The sequence below is a fragment of the Macrobrachium rosenbergii genome, chromosome 17, assembly GCF_040412425.1.
Source record: "Macrobrachium rosenbergii isolate ZJJX-2024 chromosome 17, ASM4041242v1, whole genome shotgun sequence".
NCBI lineage: Eukaryota > Metazoa > Arthropoda > Malacostraca > Decapoda > Palaemonidae > Macrobrachium > Macrobrachium rosenbergii.
In genome coordinates this window covers 38365557-38382535 of record NC_089757.1, presented here as the reverse complement: position 1 = coordinate 38382535, position 16979 = coordinate 38365557, and the positions used below count along the sequence as shown (strand labels likewise).

Here is a 16979-nt window from a genome sequence, read left to right as displayed (position 1 = left end):
GGCAAGTGTTGCCTGGAAACATCCCATGGCTGGTGGCATGGGGGATCCATCTGCAGTCACGACATCCGTCATGGGTGGAGGTGACAGTTTTGACCTGGGTATGTGGAGTGCATCCAGGTGCATGGTGCCAATCACTGTAATGTCTGCTTCTGTGTCGGGGATTAGCTGGAGATGTGATGAGATGTAACCGAATGACAGGGAGACAGTGACTGGTGTAATGGGGACTCATTATCTGAGTTGGCACCGCAGAGGGCAGCTGGAGTTTGACTTAGTAGGTGATGAGGCGATGTCCGCGGTGTTGTTGGTGATGAAGCTGTGGTCAGTCCGATTTGTCTTGGTAGAGCCTGCGCATCTTCACGAAGTGTCCCTGTTTCTGGCAGGCACTGCACTGGGTATCCTTAACAGGGCATTTCTGAGATCGGGGCCAATGACCTGTGCGTCTGTTTGTGCAGGTGGCACCCGAGGCTGGGCACTCTGCGTTGGTAACTGCGAGGGCAGTTTGACAGGGGTCGCGTTAGTAGAATGTTGAGAACGCAGGTCGGAGATCGATGAAAATTCCTCTTCTGTAGTGGGTGGTTCTTCTTGCATGAAGATACAGCGCTGTCTCAGCTAGGCGGATGCAATGGCTGATGCAGTGTGTAACTTCGGGAGGCGGCAGCAAGGTCATAAAATCTGCGGTGGATGAGGGTTGGGGGCTATAGGCGTTGTATTAACTCTTCGTCCCTCACTCCCATCAATATTACCATTTACAACTGCTTTTTCTGGGAAGCGGGGTTGCCAGTGCATAAATCCACTTCATCGGCGAGATCCTTGTAATCTACAAATGATTCTCCACAGCCTGTTGCAGGACAATAACTCTCTCCGTCGTGAGCCTCACTTCTGAGACTGCGAAAATGCTTTTGCAGTGCATTCAACACCTCTGTAAGGGAAAGTGATGTGTCGTGAGGATGCCTGGTGTATCTGTCGTAAGCAGAACGTTTAACTTCAGGAGATGCAGGTCCTCAGGTGAATCAGCTGGGCTGCTTGATACAAGCTGTCCAAGTCCAACTAGGGCTGCATAATCCTCAAAGCGAAGTCTCCATTGACGAAAACGTGATATGTTGCATCTTGTTGCAGGAGTGGAGAGAGATGGACCTTAGGCTGGCTAGAAGTCATGGGTGTGTTTACGTTGGGCTCCTAATGGCATGGCAGCAGGTGCCAGTGTGGTGTCAGGTTGCTGGGGTTGCTGAGACTGTTGCGATGATGCCAGCTGTTCTGGCAACAGTGTAAACTGAAACCATGAATCGCTGGTTATCTTCCTGTCTTGATTGCTCCATTTGTTGCCTGAGTCTGTTCCTCTTGTCTCCTTCGAGCTTGCTCCTGCAAGTTGGAAGTTTGAAGAAAATGTATGGTGCAACATGTCACTATCACGACCTCCTAACCTGTTGGCGTAAGGAAGAGGAAGGGAGGGGTTGATATCATGAAGTGTGGAGGGCTGGTATCATCATCATCAGGGGATGCATGGATCCGTCGTCTCCCGTTGGATCACCATCTGATCCTCTTCTCTCTGATCCAATAATTCAATTAGCTGTTCCTCTTGCTGAGCCATATTGAGTTGGGTATCATATGAAAGCTTAGGATCTTTAGAGTGCAAGGAAAATGTTCAGTTCTCAGTAAGTACACAAAGAAATGCGCCAGGAGTATTTAAAAAATGAGCTGTAATAAGGCTGAAAAGTCGAGTGAATGGAGGCGAGTGTGTGCGTACGTGTGTTGTGGTGGTGGTGGGCAGGGCATAGGCTAGTGATGGTTGTCTTCTGGGCTCTCAGTGTCTAACGATGCATGAGAGGGATAGGGTAGTCCATGGAATCGCTGGGGGCAAATTTGGGTAGCCTTATGCATTGGCGAGGAAAGCGGTCTCATGGCTCGCAACATCACACTGCACTAACATTAACACTAACACTGCCCTTCACAAACACTATATCACTCCTGGAGACACTGTAATGCACTAGATACTGCTGATGATATCCTGGTCACTGTAAGATCCAAGGCGAATACAGCAATGACAGTTTGCTAATTCCAATTTGGTGGTCGGCTGATTGGATCTCTATCAAGGAAGCAGCTATAAAACTCGCCATGTAATGATGTCTCACTGCGACATGTAGTGTCTTCTCACTGAAAGGTGATGAATGAAAAAGTAGATTCTTTCACTCCCATTTAATGAAGAGCGTAAACAAATGTGAGGAAGCGGAGGATGAGATCGATGCTCGTCACTTATCGTGACCACTGGCTACCTTATACATCGCATTTGGCGGGAAAGACAAAAGTATTGTCTGCTAAAATACAATGTTGCCATGTTGCATAATTCAGCCAGTGATCTTACAGTATTTATAAGAACGTATAAATGGTTAAGCATGAATAGAATATTAAAGATAACATAAACATACTTATTCCTGTAAAATGATAATAATGAAAGTGTACAAGAATACATATATTTGATATCTATACACTGGCCGTATGTCTATGTCAGTGTTTCTCTCCTTTTGATACTCCAGGTACGGCCGCTCCATCCCATCTCCATGCATCCGTTCCTTTGTGTCTACTGCTTCTACTCTTCAGGCCTTACTGGAGAGGGTTGCAGTCCTCGAAAGGATCAACCTCTCTGTTTCTATGGTACCTAGAAGGAAATGCCTTAGATCGCCATCTCTGGATTCTTAAGACCCATCATCTTCCTCAATTTGTGTTTTCCTGAAAAGATGGAGGAAGAGGGATTTTGCACTTTCTCCTCCTAAGAAGGTTCGTGGTCTATGTGTGGTTTCCCGCTCCCCCTTTTCAGTAGGGGGAGTGTTAGTTTGTCTCAGCACAGCCGTATTCCGTCCAAGGTGGCTACAGGCTCACTCTCCACGGCCATCTCTAAGAAGAAACATCACACCCACTTGATCATGGCTGTGACTATGGAGGCAGCAGATCAGGCCCAGCCTGAGGTGATAATTATTCCTTCTTCTTCGAGCTGTACAGAAGTGACTATTGGACCATCAACCGTGAGGCGAAAAGATAATAAGGCTCCTGTCAAGAAATCTAACCTTGTATGGCCACGGCCTCCTTCTCAGCCTAGTTTTCATGACCATGACATTCATGCACTTATGGCCGTTCATCCATGTTGTGCTTCACTTGATATAATAATCTCACTGCACTGGCCTTGAGGATGTGACCCTTTTCCATGGGAATCGTCTCATATACAGCGGCCATGAATGCAGCCTCAGCACCGCTTGTATAGCAGAGGTCGTTCTCCTTGTCACTCTCCTAGTAGGGAGCATTCTCCTAGATGTTACTATCCTAATTGTCCACGTAAACTTCATTGACCTGCTTCTCCTCGGGATACTTTTGCTTCTCAGCCTCCATTTCCAGTTCCCTTGACTTCATGGGGATTCAATCTTTGTTTTGTCCTAAGAATGAGTTTGATTTTTCGGATTCTCATCCTTCTGCACTGCCCCCGAGGGTTTTAGGTCCTGAACGTACGTATGCTCAATCATTCAAAGGGATGAAATTCAAGTTGGAGATTTGCTGGATAAGGTGATAGGAGTGGTAGAGGTTTGGATTTGGAAGACCCTCTTTCACTCAGTCTTGACACTAACAAGTTGGCCAAGATGTACAGTGAAGTTGTTGGAATGATTAGGAAGTAAATTACAATGACTTGGAGGAAACTGCTACTGCCCTTCTTAGGCCCCAAGGAAGAAGCAAAGACCTTGGTAGGAATACCCTTGGCTGATCTTGCTGATTTTGCCTTTAAACAGGTGGATGCTCTTGTCTGTGGAAAGGACAATGCACCATGTTGTGGGTGATCTCTTAAGTTACTGCCACCTCTTCTTCATAGGCTCAGGCGTTTTTATGCCACGCCAATAGTCACCCTACAGCCCAAACAATTGGATTTGGGCTTCGTTAGGTTTGGTCCAAGTCTTTCTTTAGATCAATTTAAGGGGACAGTACTTTTACCTTCCAGGAGGAAGCATCTATGGAGGCTTTGGCTTCTATAGCCTTACAAGCAATGTCTTGGCTAGACTTGTGGTCTATGGCAGTAGGCAAGATTTCTACTACAACCTTCTTGAAGGATTCTAAGGAGTGTGCATTCTTCTTTCGACGAATGTGGTTACTAAAGAGGAGGGACTCCATTCTTTCTAGGCTGTCTAGATATATCAGCCCTGAGTCCAAGCTAGTGTTAAGGAATTGAACCTTATTGGAATCTTCTTCCCTGTTCCCGAAGGACCTGGTTCAGGCCGCAGTTGATAGACGAAGAGCTGACAACAACAACTGTCTTGCTCTGCAAGTGGTCTCTAAATTGTCGGGTCCTGCTCGTCCCAACATAGCCAGGCAGCTTCACAGAGGAAACCTCACACTTCGACGGGTCGTCTTAGGGAGTGACAATCGTCTCCCAAGACTGTTAAGACCTCTCAGCGGCGCCCCTTTCAGCTGCAACCATCTAGAAGCGCATGGGGAGGCAGAGGTAGAGCTCGAGCAGGGAAGTGCTAGAGAGGGCGCCCCTCCCCACCCACTGCCATTGGTGGGGGGTGTCTGGTGAGCCACTGGGCAACTTGGCAGCAGCTAGGAGTGGAAGATTGGGTATTAGATGTTCTTTGATATCTACTCCCTTTCAACTTTTGTCCTCCCCTCCCCTCACAGATCATCCTCTCTGTCAGAGGACATACCTTCCAGGCTCACCAAAGGATCTGGCTCTCCGGAACGAGGTGAAGTAGATGGAGAATGGAGCTATGGAATTAGTGAAGGATCCTATGTTCATCAACTCTGAATCTGTTCATCAGGAAGACTCGTTTCAAAATGGAAACTCTCCGTACAGTTCTAGCTGCCATCAGACAGAATGACTTCATGTTGACAACAGAACTGAAGGATGCCTACTTCCAGATCCCAATTCACCAGTCATCTTGCAAGTTTCTTCATTTCATTCTGGGAGAGACAGTTTACCAGTTCAAGCTTCTATGCTCATTCTAAAGGGATTCACATTCTCAGATACCTCGACGACTGGCTGGTACTAGCAAGTTCTCGGGTGAAGTGGATCCAGGACAGAGACCGTCTTCTTCAGTTTTGCCTCAACCTGGGGGTTGTGATAAATATGGAGAAGTTGAATCTTGTTCCCACTCAAAGGACCCTTTACCTGGATATATTGATAGACAGTCATGCCAAAGGTCTTCCCTTCAGATCTGAGAATAGAAAAGTTCAAGACTGTTGTGAGGTCATTCTTATCAAAACAGGAAGGGCCTGCATCTAAGTGCAAATCGTTCTAGGTCACCCATCATCTTTGGAAAAGCTCATTCCTCTTGGGCGATTTCCCCTCTGCTCTTTACAGTGGAGATTGAAAAAGTTTTGATCCCCAGTAAGGGATTCTCTATTCTTCTGTGTCCCTCTGTTGCAGGAGGTGAGACAGGACTTGGCATGGTGGCTGGATGACAGAAACCTGACCATAGGGATGCCCCTTCATGCTGCTCTTCCAGAGATCCTTCTCTTCTCGGGTGCCTCAACCAAGGGGTGGGGGGCTCATATGGAGGATCTTTTGACTTCTGGAGTTTGAAACCTGGAAGAAAAACATCTTCATATCAGTGTCCTGGAGCTGAAAGTGGCCTTTTTAGCCCTTCAAGAGTTTCAGGATCAGGTAGCTGGTCATTCTGTGTTCGTTATGTCCGACAGCACCAGAGTAGTGGCTTACCTAAACAAGCACAGGCTAGTCTTTCACCATCTTGATGAATTGACAGTCCAGTTACATCAATGGGCTATAAATCACTAGGTGGCTCTGTCAGCCAGGTACATTCCAGGCAAAAGGAATGTAGTGGCAGACAAATTGGGTTGTCAAAGTCAAGTCTTAGGGACAGAGTGGTCATTGGACCCACCAGGAAGTGGCAGAAAGGCTGTTTCTCCTTTGGGGGATGCTGATGGTGGATCTGTTCACTACCTGTTTCAGCAGGAAACTGGAAGTATTCTTCTCAGCAGTTCTGGATCCTTGGGCAGAGGCGGAAGACACCCTTCAACATCTGTGGGACAACCTGGATGTTTACGCCTTTCACCCTTTTGCCTGATTCGTGGCTAAGACTCAAATCCATTGGTTCCTGTTGACAGATTCGAGTTGTCCTCGATTCCACCCCCTGCAGATTTTGTTGGTAATGATCCTAGTGAAATGCTCTTATATCTAGTTCAGGCATAATGCTACTATCTTAACCCTTAATGGGCGGAAATCCTCATATGAGTATCATGAGTTTTGGGTGATGGACAGGAATCCCCATATGAGTACAGTCATAGCCCGAACTTACAGGAGGTTAGGTTCCAGAACACCTCGCACAAGGCTGATTTTCATGTAAGTTTGGCACAGTCTCTAAAAATGCTATTAAATGCTTATTTCTAAAGTTTAAACACTAAATATAACCTCAATCATGCTCCCAAATTATTAAGTTACCTTTTAAATGAAATTAAAGTTACTGTAATTTCATTTAAAAGTTAGCTTAATACAGTACCCTTAAAGAAAGAAATAAATGGTTGACATAAAAATAGAGTTGGAAGAGAATTTCTGTCTCTCCCCCTTCTACTGATCTATTTTTAGAAGTCTTCTCAACCTCTTTAATAATTTCTTTATTCTACGTCTCTTTCTCTTTGTTCTGAAATGCTTTTTCATGAACAAACAGTGTTTTTTATTTTTTGACTAACACAATTCTTAGTTATTATGTCTGTGTTTTAGAACGCATTTGCCACACTAGCGCATTTACACTTCGTAGACGGTACAGGTAAAATTAGATCAATTTAAACCATCTACTGCGCAGGTAAAGACTACAGAGAAATAATTTGTAAAAATGTGTGAGTGCTAACTATGAACGAGAGAGAGAGAGAGAGATAAGGTTGTCCTTACTTAAAAGAGTGAAATTATTTATCAATTATTATGGAGACAATAGCACATGGAGAGAGAGAGATTGTCCTTACTTGAAATATTAAAGTTAAATTATTTATGAATTATTAAGGAGAGAGAGAGAGAGAGAGAGGTTATTCTTATATTTAGATATCAAAAGATGGAAATTCAGTATTAAACTAACTTTTAAATGAAATTAAAATTACTGTAATTTCATTTAAAAGCTAGCTTATTACCCTTAAAAAACAAATAAATGGATGATGTAAAAATATAGGAGAGAATGAAGATTAGTATACCATTTCTCTCTCTCTCCCCCCATTCCACTGATCTATTTTTAGAAGTCTTCTCAACCTCGTTTTTAAAAACTTCTTCATTCTGTCTCTTTCTCTTTGTTCTGAAGTGCTCCATGTCTCTATGTTTTAGAACAGCACATTTACAGTTTGTAGATAGTATAGGTAAAATTAGATCAATTTAAAATTATCTACTGTACAGTTAAAGACATACAGAGAAACAGTAATACATAGGTTGCACTAACTGCGAACGAGAGAGAGAGAGAGAGAGAGAGAGATATAACAGTTGTCCTTACTTAAGAGAGCGAAATATTTTGTAAATTATTACAAACAGAGAGAGAAAGAGAGAGAGAGAGAATTACATAAGAAATCTTTGATCCGCTAATCAGTAGTCCTAACATTATGGTATGGACTTGTGTGGTCACAGACCAAATAGATGATGACACATTTTTCAGACAAAATGATCTGACAATTGGATGACTAGACTGGTGCAGTACTAAGTTGTACAAGTTATTAAGGTTGGTATGGATAACAAATTGAGCTGCATACAGTAGTTTCAGTTGATACAAAAGGTAAAAAGGTATCAAATACAAAAAAATTGTCTTGCAAGGTGGAGTTCTAGACAAGAATGATAAAAATTACCATATAGTATCAGGCTTTATATACTACCGACTTTTAAATTTGCATTAGTTGATCCCCTAATGTTTGAATTTTAAGCCAAAAATTTTTGTTTGGGCTGTACACCAGTGTATATGATAGATGTTCAGCCATAGTAAGGTAACAGTTGGCATTTAGTATGATTACATAAATATTATAAAAATATTTTGTTAGGGAGATACAAATCATTGTCACCTACAAAAGACTTCTCCATCCCTTCCATTTGGGTACAGATAAAACAATTTAGGAGGGTGTCTCGAGCAGAATCTCAGGAGGAAGAAATACTCATTCTCTGAAGCCCTGGGAACTTTAGGGTGGAATATGAGTTACCAGAGGACCTGTAGAGCCAGGAGCTTGAGGTTTTCAGCATCAGCAGGTGACAGCTGAAACCCCTGACCAGGCAGACTATAAGGTCAACCACTTTTTAAAAAATCACATCGATAGAAAGAGGAATATTTGCACATGTACTTGGAATAAAATTTTTTTGTTTCAGTTATCAGTACTCACCACAGCAAGTGTAAATAAATGTTTCTGCTTGTGGTGAGCTGGGGACTGAGCTGCCCAATGAGTTTTGGCCTGGCCTGCAACCTTTATGCCAAAATGCTTGCAAAAATGCCAGCTAATTTATAAGTCATGAATGTTCTGTCTAATATTTTTAAACTTGGTATTGCAATAACATTATATGATAAAAGATAAGAACTAAAAAATAGCAATATTCTCTGAGTAAATTTATGGACATATACACAAAATTATTTGTAGCATTTTAAAATACACAAAATTATTTGTAGCAAAAATGCCAGCTAATTTATAAGTCATGAATGTTCTGTCTAATATTTTTAAACTTGGTATTACAATAACATTATATGATAAAAGATAAGAACTTAAAAATAGCAATATTCACTGAGTAAATTTATGGACATATACACAAAATTATTTGTAGTTTTCTCAGGTTCATTCATTTTCCTGCCCCAGCCCCTGTCCTCTGTCTGTCTCAGCATTGAGTTCAGTTCATAGGTGTGAAAGCTACATCTACCTGTAATTGCAAATATCATATTTGAGAATCGGGATGTTTACTGTTACTGTATACGAAGAACTAAGTATAATAATATAACCCAGCAGTTTGAAAGGATATAAAAAAATTAATACATATCTCTCTCTTTGAGCACTGAGGTCCTTGATATGAAAGCCACATTTACCCATAATTGTACATTTCACAACTGGGAAGCATATTGTTTACTTGCATGCATGAAAGTACCTTTTATGGAAATATTCCCTAGAAAATTCATAGGATATAAAAATAATTAAGTAGAAAGAAATGACATATTTAATTATTCCCAAGTAACTGATATGCAAAGTGATATCCCTCTCTCATTTTCTAGAACTCGGCATTGCTGTGGTATTCTTTAAAGCATTCCAAGTATAAGGTCAGCATACTTATTTTTGAGATACTTTCATTTCTTTGTATTTGCTCTCCCTTGTGTCAACAACACTGGTGCAAGGTAGTACTTCAGGCATCATTGCTGTGGTCAGTACAATTGACTTGTGTTGTTGGCACCCTTTTGTCACCCCTTTTGGCTGAAATGTGCCGTACTTATGCATGCCCAAGCAAAAGGACAATGCCACTTAAATAGCCAAGCAGGATTCCTGGATGCATTACAGTAAAGTTTGTTTATAATGTACAGGCTTGTAACAGTTCAGGCTTATAACAAATGAAAGTGAATTCCCCGGTCCCAATTCAAATAAAGTAACTTAAAATTGTAGGTAACCAGTTATTTATTACAAAATCAGGTATATAACGAACTGTTTTGTAAGTCCAGTGACAATTTATTAGTGAAAATATCTATTTACATGTGGTAAATAGACTGTTAAACATCAAACAACTGTTATCCCAGTGAAGCAGAAGAATTAGGATGCTGTTACTTTCACATTTATAGTTTTAATTAAAGAAAAACTACAAATATAACTTTTTGTTTAAAAATACCTTTTAAACCTATATAGATCCAAGTTAGATTCTGTTTCTAGAAGTTCATAAGTGCTTGCAAGGCTGACTAGGAACAAAAACATGTATTACATAATGGAGGTTTACATGTAATAACAGCAGAGCTTTTTAGAACCTCCAAGAAGAGAACTTGGGTTGCACTTCATAAATTGTTGAAAAAAGCTCAACATATAATCTACTAAAAATAGTTTTAGAGAATGTCAATCAGAAAAACGTAACATCCCCTGCCCAAATAAACCCTTCTAAGTACATATCAGTGAAGAGATTGGAGATTGTTTCTTGAAAGGGAAGATCATGAAAATATGTTCCTTAAGGGGAAGAAGATCATGAAAATACTATACCCAGATATTCCAGTGTGGATGAATAATGAGCCTTAAGTATGCCATAAAGCAGTAAAAAGAAATCTTTATCTGAGGTGGCAACAAAACCCCAATTTTATATAAGTTACTTACAAAGCAACTACATAGCTGTTAGTTTGTATCGCGGCAGCGTAAATTTGAAATTCACAGTAATGTTCCAGTATTTTGGTGTAGGTAACTACCCCTGTCTACTTTCGGGGAAGGATAGGTACAACACTACTAAAGAGCCCAATTTGTTTCTGCCGGTTAACAATTAAACATCGGTTGTTGGCGACAGTTTTCACCGTCTTTGGTGAAGTATTCTTTGCTTTGGTAGCGATTGCGTTAATTGCATTAGCTCATTTAACTTGGACTTTTCATAGTAATTAGGATGTCTGACTCTAGTTCTACAAGTGCCAGTTTTGCAGCAAAGGCTGCAATACCAGACTGACTTCAAACAAATGACTCCCAAACCATTTGTTCTTCCAACTTGACTTGTAACGTGTGCAGAGAGTGGGAAAGGGAATTGGAAGACTTTGAAGAGATATTTAGATCAACTTGAGAAAAACAGAGAATAGAAGAGCGGCTGCTAAAGCCAAACCTAAAAGTTCAGTTAGTCAGGGTTCTCCTGTTTTACCTGCCCTTTCGACTTCTGCAACTGCCTTTTCCCCCTATCACCAGTCCTCCAACTTTACCAGAAACTCCATTACCCAACTCCTAACCTTCCGAACCTGATGCCATTGCCAGTCTGGAAGCCAGAATACACCAGAAATTCGGTCTCTTAGTTAACACTGTAGCTCAAATAGGGACTTCAGTGAGGGGCCTTATGGATAAGTTTAGTGCCAGTGATCATGGTACAAGTGTTGTGTCAGTGGAGGAGGTGGCTAGTCATCCCACCAACGCTCCTAGATGAAGATCCCTGCCAGTGGGGTTTGCCCATGGGTAGTCACCCCCTCAACCGAGCCTGTTGTACAAGGATCCCAGGACTCAGCGGACAGCTGCTGGAAAGGCATCCATCTTGGAGTTCATGCCCTTTCTTCGAGTGATTCAGATTCGGGATCCAATGAATCCAAGTGTAATGCGAGTAAGAAGTGCAGTTGGCACTTTAAGTGCATCTAGGCCACTGAAAAGGCCAGTATCCATGGTTGAGTGCAAATTCCTGATCCCTTGCAAGCAGACCAGAGATCGTGAACAGTCCCAAACCATCCTGTAGTTTTTGGGATGATCCTAGTAATGTGTCGCCCGCTGTGTCAGATTGCCCGTGTTTGATGGCCAAACGGGTTCCCAAGAAAACCACAGATTGTGGGTCAGGATCAGAGTGCCCAGTGCAATCCCAGGGATCCATGTCCACAGTGTATTCCGAGCTCCAAAAGGGGTCCAAGCGTGTAGTGGGGGTCCAATGGATCTGAGCATCCAGTGGGATCCAAGGGATACAGTTAAGTGGGGTCTGAGGGATCCAGGCATCCAGTGGTATCGGAAGGATCCAATTGTCTAGTGGGATCCGAGGGATCCAGTCATCAAGTGGGATCCAAGTGCATAGTGGGATCTAAGGGATCCATGCGCACAGTGGGATCCAAGGGATACGAAGTTCCTGCGGGATCGGATAAAAATGTAATGCACGCGTGGTCGTCAGTGTGTGTTCGCTCCCCTTCCAAGCTGGCGCCAGCTTCATCCAGGCATCTGGTGCCACACACCACACCTCATTCGGTTCAGGATACTTCCCTAGAACTGGTTCAGTGACACCTAGACAGTACCCTAGACCTTTTGCAAAAACTGAGTGTCTCATGAGCCTGTGGATCTGGCTTTTTTGCCCATTTCATCTGAAGAAGAAGACATTAAATGGGATCAGCCTTCTTCAGCCTACGCATCCCTTTTGAAGTACTTATTGTTTTGCTTCGCAGATTTCTTTTCACCAACGACTCCATCTCCAACGAGTTTGGCATTTATGATGGGACAGCCTACGGAAGTTTCTAGGCTAACCAAGATGGTTCTATCTTTGTCATCGAAGAAAGCCATCAGGCATTGAGTGTTGGCTGACAGACAAGGGAGATCTGGGCAAGGCGGTATTTTGCGCCCTTCCTTCGCGTCTATCAAAGAGGAGGTATATGTTTTATGTTACTGGGGAAGCTCCTTCTTTGGGAGTTTCTGCCTCCTACCAAGGGGACTTCTCTAGTTTGATTGACTCGTCATGGAGAGCTGCATTCTCCTCATCCAAGATCTTATTCATGTTGTCGGGTCTTTGAGATCTTAAGTGTTTTAGATTGGATTGTGGGTGCTTTAGCGAAGAAGATAGAGGATTGCGCCACCCTCCAAGATGACTTTGCTACAGACTGGCTGGGAGTACTCTCATGCATAGATAAGGTGATCAGGAATGGATCCCAGGAGCTGGCGGCCTTATTTGCGGTGGGAGTGCTTAATAAGTGAGAACAGTGGTGTTTGTTCACTGCCAAAGGGGTCACCTCTTCCCAGAGGTCCCTGCTTCTTTTTGCTCCTTTGGATCACTTTAGAGTCTTCCCCCATGCCACAGTAGAGCATACTGCAACAGAGTTGCAAAAGAAGTCTACACAAGACTTGCTGGCTCAGTCTGCCAAACGCCCGAAGGAGTCAGGACATGTTTCTTCTACTTCTTTTGCACAAAGAATGATCTCACTTCTACAGCAGCAGACATTTCGAGGCAGTAGAGGCAAGTTCCAGCCCTGTTCTCGATCATATCCCAGGTCAGTCTGACCAATCGAGAAGTCATCAGTCAAGCCAACCTCTCGCAAGTGAGGATACTGCCCTCCGTGTACCAGTGGTGGCCAGACTTCTGCATTTTTGGAGCAAGTGGGAGGACAGAAATGTCGAGCCTGGGGCCTCCGTGTACCAGTGGTGGCCAGACTTCTGCATTTTTGGAGCAAGTGAGAGGACAGCAATGTCGAGCCTGGGGTTTTGAAAGTGATCAGAGAGGGATATTCCATCCAATTCGGGGAGAATCCTCCCTTAGTGTCCTCTCCCATCAACTTGGCTGCCTACCCTTTAGGCTCGGGGAGGTATTTGGCCCTGTCACAGGAATCTCGTCTCTGCTCAACAAGAGGGCCATAGAGATAGTCGAAGATGTAAGCATGCCAGGGTTTTACAATTGCCTGTTCGTCGTCCCAAAGTCATCAGGAGGATGGAGACCTGTCCTGGACGTCAGCACCCTGAATTTCTATATTCAGACTACAAAATCCAAAATGGAAACCACCCATTCAGTCCCATCCTCCATCCGTCAATGGGATTGGATGGCGACTATAGATATGCAGGATGCATATTTCCATGTTCCAGTTCACCTTGAAGCCAGGAAGTACCTGCGGTTTGTGTTCCAGGAAAAGGTCTTCCAGTTTCGAGCTCTGTGCTTCGGCCTCTCTCCAGCCCCTCAAGTTTTCACCCATGCCCTCGCCCCATTAGCAAAGTGGCCACATCTCATGGTGATCAACATTTGTATATCTAGATGATTGGCTCCTACACTTCCCCTTGGAATCAGGTTGCATGGAGAACCTCAGAAAGTCACTTCTGTTAGCCCAAGAGTTGGACCTGTTGATAAACTTAGACAAATCCCAATTAGTCCTGGCTCAGTCGATTCTGTATTTGGGAATGAAGATCAATTCTCAGACTTTTCGGGCTTTTCTGTCTGACAAGAGTCCAATCCTGCCTCCAGACAGTTTGGGACTTCCTCTCTCCCATCATGCTCAGCCAACGAATAGACGAGCTTGCTGGGCACCCCCTCATCCATAGAGAAGTTTGTACCTTTAGGGAGACTAGACACGAGTGTTGCAATTCTTCCTATAGGCCAGATGGCAAAGGAAGACCCTTTTATACTCGTTTGTCTTCACGATCAAGGAGGACCTTCGGTGGTGGTGGCTCGTGACAGGAAGATTTTCAGAAAGGAAGTCACTGAGCCCTCTGAGCCCCAACCTCACCTTCTAGTCAAACGCATCAGATCTGGGTTGGGTGGGGGGCTCTGTTAGAAGACAAGGAAATATCAGGGACATGGTCCTAACCCGAGAGAGGACTTCACATCAGCTTGAAGGAACTGAAGGTGATACACTAGGCCCTTCAGCACTTCGCAACAGTGACTTTCAACACCACAGTCATGGTCCACTCGGACAATACGACAGCTCTGGCCTACAAAGAGAATCGAGGAGGACCCACTCCTTTTCACTGTATCAAACAGAGAACTATCATCCCCTGAGCACAAAAACACCCCCAAAAAAAAAAATTGTCACCCACGTTATGCAGGACAAGCTAAATATCATAGTGGACAAATTGAGTAGTTGCAAACAGGTCCTACCCACAGACTGGACACTGAATCTGCAGGTGTGCACCGACCTGTGGAAATGGTGGGGAAAGCTGTCGATAGATCTGTTTGCAACGTTGAGAAACCATCGACTTTCCTTGTATTGTTCACCAGCCCCGGACCCTCTTGCATGGGCAACGGATGCGATGCTCCAGGACTGGTTGAATCTGGACATCTATGCCTTCCCGCCATTCAGTATGGTGAGAGACGTAATCAACAAGTTTCTCTCACACGACAACACATCGATGGCCCTTGTAGCTCCTTTTTGGCCACGGAGTGGTTTCCGGACGTCCTCAATCTCTTGGTAGAATTCCCAAGACTACTGCCACAGAGATGAAATCTACCCAAGCAGCTGCACTTTCACCGGTTCCACCCAGGACTATCCACCCTTGCTCTGACAGGCTTCAGACCAGCTGTGGAAGCAATTGCAAGGTGTAGATGCCAGTCTTCCTCCAACGTCCACCAGAACAAATGGGCAATCTTCCCCAGCTGGTGCAGAAGACAATGTATCATCTACTTCTACCTCTGTAGGGCAAATAGACTTTTTGCTATTTTTAGGTCTTACCAAGGCTTAGCTACACCCACGATCAAGGTCTACAGAGCGATGCTGAATTCCATATTCAGACATAGAGGCCTGGATTTGTCTGCTGATAAAAACATCAGTGATCTAATCACTGGACACTTCGAAACAGGAGAGGTCAGATTCAGTGTCCTGGAAGCTAGATGTAGTGTTAAAATGGCTTTCAGGCCCTCCGTTTGAGCCTCTTCAATCCACATCCCTCAGGGATAGGGATCTCACAAGGAAGACCCTCTTTTGGTATAGCTAAGAAGACTAGTGAATTGCTGGCCTTGAGCAAGAAGGTAGGATTTGCACAAGGAGACGCAGTCTGCTTCTTCACTATGGGATTCTTAGCAAAGAATGAAATGCCTGCCCTGGCCCCGTTAATTCACAATCAAGAGTTTAATGGGCATTCTCGGACCTACAGACCAAGAGAGAGCTCTTTGTCCAGTAAGAGCGTTAAAGTATTACCTGGAGAGGACTAGGAGAATCAGAGGCACTTCTCCTAACCTCTGGTGCTAAGTTAAGGACCCAGCCGTCCTTTATCCAAGAATGCATTGGCGTTCTTGAGAGACGTAATTTCCAAGCCTCACGTTAAGACTCAAGAGAAAGATTTGCTTATATGCAAAGTTAAAGCTCATGAGATTAGGGCAGTAGCAACTTCACTGGCCTTCAAGCGAAACTTATCTCTTGCTACAGTTGTGCAATCCACCCTCTGGAGGTGCAAGTCAGTGTTTGCGAATTTTTATCTGCATGATACTGAGACTGTATATGAGAACTGCAGTACCCTTGGCCCATTATCCATGGCTGGCATGGTGTTGGGGGAGGAAGGATAGGAGGTATCTTCCATTCCTCTATCCACTCGCCTTGAATATAGGTTGTCAAGTTTGGGAAGTTGAGGAGTACTGTGTACCTGGAGTACCCATCATTCGTTGTGTCTTGTTATGAATGGGTTATGGTTATCTGGGTTTTATAGTGGCATATGTGTAACTTGTTTTTGATGGTCTTGGTTGTGGTGCTGCACCCGGGGCAAGGGCTTTGTTTTTATTGTATGCTTTGGCAGCTATGATAGTAGTCCTCGGCTGCAAAGCTCCCACTGATGTAGAGGCGCCCCTGGCTTCATTGCCACGCCACTACAGTCAAGACGAGCTCAGACCAGAGACAGTAATTTTCTGCTGTAGCTCTCTCACCAGGTAGGTTACAACAAGCATTTTAATCAATGCTAACTATTTCTTATTTCAAAATTCATCTCCATCTATGAGTGCTTTTTAAGTAGTATATGCTCATGTATCCCACCCCTTGTCAGTGTGGGATTCAGCTATTTAGTTACTTGGCAAGTAACTAGTATAAAAATGACATTTTTATGATAAACTAAAGTTTTATATATACTTACCAAATAACTACATGATGAAAGCCTTCCCTCCTCCCCTCTCATGGACATAAGGCACAAACGAATTGCGCTCTAGTAGTGTTGTACCTATCCTTCCCCGAAAGTGGACAAGGTGAGTTACCTACACTAGAATATTGGAACGCTACCATGAGTTTCAAATTTAAGCTGTTGTGATTGTTAGAAACTAATAGCTATGTAGTTACTTGGTAAGTATAAATAAAACTTTACAGTAATACCCCAAACTTGCACAATTCAAGTTGTGCGAATTCACAGACACACGAACTTTTCATTGGAACCTAACTAATTATCATACACTAGTTTTTCACAGACACGCAAACATTTGTGAATACTGAGAAACCCTGCAAAAGTGTTTTATGTTTAATTTTTTTTGTAATTTTTAAGTTTTCAAGCTTTAATGTGTAAATTAAATAGCATTACATATAAAAATAATAATTTCTCCCTCTCTTTTTTTACTGAGATGAGAGAATTTTTATGGTACATGTATATGTTTATTTGTCTTGTATGATAAATAAATTTTTTACCTAATAATAAGT

At 43.3% G+C, this 16979-nt stretch overlaps 2 protein-coding genes across 7 annotated transcripts in view; one reads left to right on the top strand and one right to left on the bottom strand.

Moving 5' to 3' along the window:
• Positions 1-16979, bottom strand: part of Ercc1 (DNA excision repair protein Ercc1) — a 222878-nt gene that overhangs the window by 52100 nt on the left and 153799 nt on the right. For 2 of the 6 annotated variants that reach the window (XM_067119864.1, XM_067119872.1), the window contains exon 7: positions 8540-8857. The exons of the other annotated variants lie outside the window; for them this stretch is intronic. The gene's annotated coding sequence lies outside the window, so the exon portion shown is untranslated. Of the gene's footprint in view, positions 1-8539; positions 8858-16979 lie in introns of those variants that run through there. 6 annotated transcript variants of the gene reach the window in all.
• The window catches only part of Coa7 (Cytochrome c oxidase assembly factor 7), a 126454-nt gene that overhangs the window by 102479 nt on the left and 6996 nt on the right, over positions 1-16979 (top strand). The window lies entirely within an intron of this gene.